The sequence below is a fragment of the Epinephelus moara genome, chromosome 18 (genome assembly GCF_006386435.1).
Source record: "Epinephelus moara isolate mb chromosome 18, YSFRI_EMoa_1.0, whole genome shotgun sequence".
Taxonomy (NCBI): domain Eukaryota; kingdom Metazoa; phylum Chordata; class Actinopteri; order Perciformes; family Serranidae; genus Epinephelus; species Epinephelus moara.
Window position 1 is genome coordinate 40,072,673 of NC_065523.1, and position 7,131 is coordinate 40,079,803.

General features: G+C 41.8%; 2 protein-coding genes across 5 annotated transcripts in view; one reads left to right on the plus strand and one right to left on the minus strand.

Moving 5' to 3' along the window:
- Positions 1–2,994, minus strand: part of samd14 (sterile alpha motif domain containing 14) — a 27,462-nt gene extending 24,468 nt beyond the window's left edge. Inside the window, exons 1-2 of one of the 2 annotated variants that reach the window (XM_050068917.1) lie at positions 2,727–2,994; positions 2,257–2,325 (exon numbers count right to left, since the gene is read on the minus strand). The gene's annotated coding sequence lies outside the window, so the exon portion shown is untranslated. The remainder of the gene's footprint in view (positions 1–2,256; positions 2,326–2,726) is intronic. The other variant, XM_050068916.1, reaches the window with a different exon arrangement.
- A 2,638-nt stretch (positions 2,995–5,632) lies between these two features.
- arhgap27l (Rho GTPase activating protein 27, like) overlaps positions 5,633–7,131 on the plus strand; it is a 48,158-nt gene continuing 46,659 nt past the window's right edge. For all 3 annotated transcript variants that reach the window (XM_050068908.1, XM_050068909.1, XM_050068910.1), the window contains exon 1: positions 5,633–5,760. The gene's annotated coding sequence lies outside the window, so the exon portion shown is untranslated. The remainder of the gene's footprint in view (positions 5,761–7,131) is intronic.

Sequence of the window (7,131 nt, forward strand, 5' to 3'; positions counted from 1 at the left end):
GTGTTATCTTGTATGGTTATGTCATGTTGCGTGTTATCTTGTATGTTATGTCATGTTGTGTGTTATCTTGTATGGTTATGTCATGTTTTGTGTTATCTTGTATGGTTATGTCATGTTGCATGTTTTGTGTTATCTTGTATGGTTATGTCATGTTGCGTGTTATCTTGTATGTTATGTCATGTTGCATGTTATCTTGTATGTTATGTCATGTTGTGTGTTATCTTGTATGGTTATGTCATGTTTTCTGTTATCTTGTATGGTTATGTGATGTTGTGTGTTATCTTGTATGGTTATGTCATGTTGTGTGTTATGTCATGTTATATGTCGTATTATATGTCATATTATGTCTTGCTGTGTCGTGCTCTATCTGGTTGTGTCATGTTTTGTCATGTCATGTTTTGTGTTATCTTGTATGGTCTTGTCTTGTTGTGTGATGGTCTTAAATGTTGTGTTACATGTTGTTGCTTCATGTTGCATCATGTCATATACCACCGTCTGGGTGAATACTGGATTCTGATTGGCTGCAGGGTGTCTGTTTAAAACTGATAATGGACTGAGTCGTTCTGGTGAAACCGTTCACTGTTCCGAATTACTGCGCCGGCTACATGATGGTATCAGCCTGTATCTAATGTTAGTAACCATAGCAACAAGCCTCTTGGCTTGGCAGCAACACTGACAGTAACATTAGTCCTTCAGCACTTTTAGTACAATCGTGTCACTTCCTGTCTGCTGTTCAGCTCGCTGCTTCAGGCTGCGGCCGACAGTGACGTCACACATGACGTTTCTTTTGTTTGTTGGTGTAAATCTTGATCTTGATTTGGGGACAGTGACATCACTGATACCTCGCTGTGTCGTTGTTCAGCATCCTGTCAGATTATATTTACTGTTTGTCATAAGCAGAGTAATGTAGTGTGAGCAGTTCAGTGCAGCCAGGAATGCACAGATTTATACATGGGGGAGACAAAACAACCGCTCCACACACTCATGGCACAGCACAGGAGAGACTCAGCTGTCCACTTATATCTACAGGAGAAGGGACACTCCTTTGAGGACAGCAATGTGCACATCTTGGCCAGGGAGGAAAGATGGTTTGAAAGAGGAGTAAAAGAAGCCATCTACATCAAGCTGGAACAACCATTGTTAAACAGAGGGGGTGGCCTACGACACTATTTATCATCCACCTACAGTGCAGTCCTGGGATCCCTCCCAGACGACTTCACACCCATTCACCCCTGGTCCCACCTGACTCTAATGACTCACATTGTGACCTTAACGACTCTGAAACTAAGAGCTCACGTGACCCCTACAACTCTGCAAGGGTTCCCACCCACACAGGGTTTAAAGCCTGCAACTTCGCACCAGTCATTTAGAACTGAAGAAGCTTCTTGGATGAGAGGCGAAATTATGTCTTCAAGAAACGCAAGCAAGTCCAGTTGCCTACGATATTATCACCTACGATTACCATGACCTGGATGACTGAGAATCTTCACCGACAAATTTACTGTTTGTTATTGACTTTGAAATTTGTTAGCATAACGTTAGCTTCCTGGCTAACAGCTGAGCTAAGGGGTTCCGTAAGCCGGGCGGACAAGAATACCTCCTGTTGTTGGGTCGTATCTGAGGCTCGTCCTATTAACTGGAGCAGTAAACAATGTTTCCATTGTATCAGAGCCTGACAGAGCGGCAATGCTCCAGGTATTAGTCAAACCCTCAGGTGTTACCATGGAAACAAAGTTATGGCATGTGGAAAGAACTTTTGACTGTGAAAGTTTAAAAATATGAATGAATATTGTGACTTTTTATTTCTTTGGTAAGTGACCATGGTGTGAGCAGGATAACGCCTGGCGAGGTGTCCGTTATCAGTTTATAACGACCTATACGGAGGCGTGAACCGTCCTCCGTATAGGTCGTTATAAACTGATAACGGACACCTCGCCAGGCGTTATCCCCTCGTCATGTCATGTTTTATCTCATCATGTTATATCTTGTCGTGTCATGTCTAACCGTGTCATGCTTTCTGAAGTCGTGTGTTATCATGTTGTGTGGTCACGTGTTGGTCATGTGGTGTTGGTTCCTAACGTCTTGTGTGAGCGGAGCCTCCGTGTTTCACAGCTACATGTTGGGATGACTTCATGTTGTTTCAGTCACTGTGATGTTGGATCTGTCGGTTTGTTTGTGTCGTGTCCTGTGAGGTGTCGTGTCATGTTATCTCTTAGTGTTGTGTACTTTACGGTCTGTCGTGTCATTTTGTGTCACCTCATGTTTCATGCTGTGTTTTCCTCTCCTGTATCTAAACTCTGCCGCACCGAGGAGCACCGACACCTCCTGAACGAGGAGACATTTAGTGAACATGAGATTGATCTGTTAGCTCAGACTGGGTGGAGATGGTCTCACACACACACACACACACACACACACACACACACACACACACACACACACACACATACACACACTCAGATGTAATGAGACAACAAGGCACACTGCTCGTTCCCATAAGACTGAAGCTCCAACAGGAAAATGCAGTGTCAGAGCGACGGAGCAGGAAGATGTTTGACAGCAGAAATGACATGAAAAGATGGAGGATGAAAAACAGATTAAAGGAGTGATGACACAGATGAAGAGAGAGAGAGAGAGAAGAGGGGGAGAACGATGATGACAGACAGAGGGAGAAAAGGAGGACGGCGGGCTGAAACATCAGGCAGTAAACAAACAGATAAACTCACCCTTCTCCTCCTCTGACGGTTGTCATGGCACGTCACCCTCTCTACCTCTCTGCCTCCACCACCAGCTGCTTAGTGAGGACCGCGATTCCCAGGGTTCCACGGGGCTTTGCTCCAGGCCAGGCAACAGTCTGGGCTGCAGCCGGAGGATTGTGGGTGCTGTAGTTTCCTGTTCCAGGACTCTCAGGCTGCTGTCTCGGTTGACTGAAGGCTGACGGCTGGAGGCAGAGCGAGCGGATGCTGGCTCACTGCTACTCAGCAGAATACTGCAGCCTCCATCTGAAACAGCAGCAGCAAGGACAGCTGAGGCAGACTGAGGAGGAGGAGGAGGAGGAGGAGGAGGAGGAGGAGGGATAATGGAAGAGGAAGGGAGGGTGGTGAATGTGATGGGAGGAGAGAAAGAGAGGAGGGGAGATAAAAGAGGCAACGAGAGGAAGAGATGAGATTTTATGTATATATATATATATATATATATATATATATATATATAAAGGAAAAAATAAAATAAAAATGAGATATATGAATGGAATATTTTAAGCAATGAAGAAAGAAAATACGAACATAAATAAAAATATAAAATAAGACATTTTCTTGTAACAACAATAATAATAAATAAAATAAATAATAATAATGATTAAAAAAAACACTAAACAAGCAAAAGTAAAAAATGTTTAAAAACATATTTAAAAAAACAATGAAAGTGAAAAAGATAAAAAAAATTGGGAAGCACTTTATTTTAAGGTCCTTGTAATAAGCGTTAGTTAATATGTAATAAGGTGCTTATAACTCCTTATAAGATGCTTATTAACATTATTAAATGTTTAATAAGACTATTTAAGTGTTAATAATAGCATTATAAACATGTTAATTGTTAGATTATAAGACATTTATAAGCACTTATAAGAAACTTGTTAACAGTTTATAGACTGCTTAAGAACGTTAATAAAAGCCTTATGAGTTTCTTACAATTGTTTATAATAGCATTACAAACACATTTATTGAGTTTAACTAACTTACATATTATGTCATTGTTAAACCTTTACTAAGATTTTTTTGTTGCTTTATTAAGATTAAAACATACTTTATTATGCACTTATTAACAGTTAACTATGCTTTTTTGCAGCTACTGGATCGAAAGCGAGAACAGTGCTTTATTAAGCTTAATAAATCCTTTAATAAAAAAAGGTTAGGGAAAAAGTATTTCTTGTTGTAGGGATGAATAAGGTTATGTGTATTAAGGGTTATCATGTCCACCTCATCAGAAACTGGGGAGGGATTAAGAGGAATATTGGATTTCTCTGGAACGCTAACTTTTTAGCACATTAGCTAACGTTAGCTTCCATAGCAAAACAAACAAGTGTGGTCCTCCTTTGTAAGATTGGCTTCCTGTGACATCATCCATCCACTGAGTGAGAGCATACGGGTCGGCCAGTCTGGTCCCGTTGGTCAGTGTTTACTTATTCAAGTAACACTGGCGGTCCCGGAGAGTGAGTGACCTGACATGGTGCGTTGGTAAATTCAGTCTGACGCTCTACACTAAAATGAGAGCCCTGTTGGTGGATGAAACGCAGCGTTATATTTCTACATGAATGAACCAACGGTTAAGTTAATCACACATTCACTCCGCTCGGTGCTCTGCTGAGTCACTCAGAGTGCAGTGCTGTGGGTACTGTAAATGAACGGTACATTCAGACAGCGATCTGAAGTTACAAACGCTCCAGTTTGTGTCAGAGTGCGCTCCCACACTCAGAATGAGTGTTTCTGAACGCACCACTCACATCATCTTCCTCCATCGTCTAAAACAGAACTTGTTAGCTAGCACTAGCTAATGTCTGTGGAGAATTGTTTTGCCTCCAGCTAAGCCCCGCCCACCAAAAACATCATACTGTTTACTAACAGTAAAAGAGTTTATATTTAAGATTCTCCTTCAGGATGCTTTTTTTTTTTATATCGTAGAAAATCAGATGGACACAGTATGATAACCTTCAATTTTCATATCACAGTTTACTTTAAAACCAGTTTAATACTGTGACCCAAACTTTTACTGAAGTAAAGGATCTGAGTACTTCTTATTCTTCCTCCTCCTCCTCCTCCTGCTCCTCTGCTGCTGTCACAACAAATATTTGTCTCTTCTGAGCTTTAGATTTTCCAGTAACACCAGTTCTGACTCTGGAAACTCACATTGACTGTATTTATTTAACAAAATGTCGATTTCACTCCTGCTGACGTTTTTCTTTTTACAGTCTTCTTTTGGTGGTCATGTGACAGAATCTTTGCACACGGCACAACACCTGCCCTAATATAGTGTTTAGGGTGTGTTACCTGTGCTAACAGGTGACTTATGATGGAGTGGGATTCATCACTGAGCACAGCTGGGTCAGAACGATGTTGTGCATCTGGAGTTGACTTTTTTTTAAAAATTAAAATAAAGTTGGAGAGTAATTTAAGACAACGCTGTGTTACACACACACACACACACCCACACACACACACACCAAGCTCCTCGGTACACCTGGAAAACACAAGTGAGTGCCTGCAGCTAGATCAAAGGAGCTCAGATATCATGTGACCAGAACATCAGGTATAAACCACAATGACATCACACTGTGACAGGAAGGAAACAGGAGAAGACAGTTGTAATAGTGTGTAGATGCAGTTACAGATACGCAGCCTCAGTGCACAGAACCTGGATCAATCAGAACAACTTCAATATGAAAAACACTCAGATACAAAAACCTTTGTTTTTAATGTTTCAACAGAACGATGCACCGCCTGCTGAGAGCCGCCAGAGGGTGCTGTTGGTCTGCACACACAGAGCTGCAGTCCTCTGTCAAACAGGAAGTACAAACCTGAGGAGGAGGAGGAGGAGGAGGAGGAGGAGGAGGAGGAGGACATGCTGAGACTGGCAGGTCAGGGAGGGGCGGGGCCACAGACAGAGGGAGAGGAACCTGTTTCAGTGATTTGGACTCGCCCCTTCAGGAGTACAAGAGAAAAAACACACAAAGAGCAGGATGGTTGGATCTGACTTCTGCTGCCGGTAAAACACTGCTAATATATACATCTATACACATATCTGTACATCTGTCTGTGTGTTGATGGACACATCTGTCTGTGTGTCTGTCCATGGAGCTCATTGTGTTGGACTTTTTCAAACTTTGTTTTGTCTCATTCCTGTTGTCTGTGTGTCTGTGTGTTTGTTTTTGTGTGTCTTGTGTGTGTTAGTGTGTGTTTGCACTGTGTTTGAGTTTTGTCTGTTTGGTTTGGACTTTAAGTTTAAAAACTTGTTTTAAATGCAAAAGCTGGGAGGGGATAGTTTTTATTGTGTTGGTAAACCTACTTTATGGGGACGTCAGTCTGTTCCCACACCCACAGTACGGGGACACTGTTGGATTTCAGGACTTTTCGCTCAGATCAGAGTGTTGTGTGTTAAAAGGAAAGTTTTAGTGCTCACTCAGGGAGGGATTTTTGGTTAAAGGTACAGAGCTTGACCTGCTCGTTAGGAAATGTGCTCTGAGATAATGTTTGCATGGTTTGGCACTATAGAAAAAATGATTTGTGTGTGTGTGTGTGTGTGTGTGTGTGTGTGTGTGTGTGTGTGTGTGTGTGTGTTGGTAGTTATGTGTCAGTGGGTGCAGCTCAGGCTCTGTGTCCTGACTGGTCGACAGACTCGCTGTGAGCAGGTTCAGTGAGAATCTAAAAATGACTTGATTAAGTAGTGATCAGGTGAAACAGCTGCAGGAAGAACAAACAGTTTTAACATTTTAAATCTTTGTAAAATATTTATTCTTTTTACTGACAGCTGCAGTTTGATTTATGTTGTGGGATTTTAACTGTGTTCCAGTTTTAGGGTAAACTGTGATATTGACAGTTATCATGTTGTGGACATTCACTTATCTACAGTATTGAATAAACAAATATCCTCCTGAGACCCAGACTTTTGTTTGGTGTGCATCTTTAGTTTCTTCCAGCTGTTTGGGATCAGTCGGACCTGATAAGTATAAATAACTACACATTGTCAATCAGAGTAAAGTCCCAGTGTCCTCAGTTGAGTACTGACTAATTGACCTATGGCTAAGCCACGCCCCCCTCCACTCACTCAGACAAACTATCAACATTCAGTGACCGGCGCTATGGCAGGTGTCACAGTACACGGCATTTCACAGGAGGCAACTGATGATTTTTGGGGACATAACAATCAGATGTCATTGAGAAGTAACCAAAATGGCCTAAACTACGCATTGNGCGCTATGGCAGGTGTCACAGTACACGGCATTTCACAGGAGGCAACTGATGATTTTTGGGGACATAACAATCAGATGTCATTGAGAAGTAACCAAAATGGCCTAAACTACGCATTGGAGGGATATATTCATCATTTTATTGTTGAGAAGGTCGATGAAAAGCTTAA